The sequence below is a fragment of the Tupaia chinensis genome, unplaced genomic scaffold, assembly GCF_000334495.1.
Source record: "Tupaia chinensis unplaced genomic scaffold, TupChi_1.0 Scaffold147773_1, whole genome shotgun sequence".
Classification (NCBI taxonomy): domain Eukaryota; kingdom Metazoa; phylum Chordata; class Mammalia; order Scandentia; family Tupaiidae; genus Tupaia; species Tupaia belangeri.
This window is the reverse complement of record NW_006207624.1, coordinates 234,555-234,827: the sequence shown is the minus strand read 5'-3', so window position 1 is coordinate 234,827 and position 273 is coordinate 234,555.

Below are 273 nucleotides of genomic sequence, written 5' to 3'. Positions count from 1 at the left end.
AAACTCCAGCCGCGGCTGGAAGCAGGGCTCCGAGAGGCTTCCAGCCCCGATCCCGCTGGGCGGCGCCGCCTCTGCCTGCCCAGTCTCCGAGCTCCAACCGGCCGCGCCTCTCTCTTAAAACTTTCAACACATCTTCCCATTCTTTCCTTGCTTGTATTGTTTCTGTTGACAGGTCCGGTGTTAGCCTGATGGGATGGTCTTTTTAAGTCACTTCTTGTTTCTCTCTTGCCAGTTTTAGTATCATGTCTTTATCTGTGGCCTTGGACAGTCTGG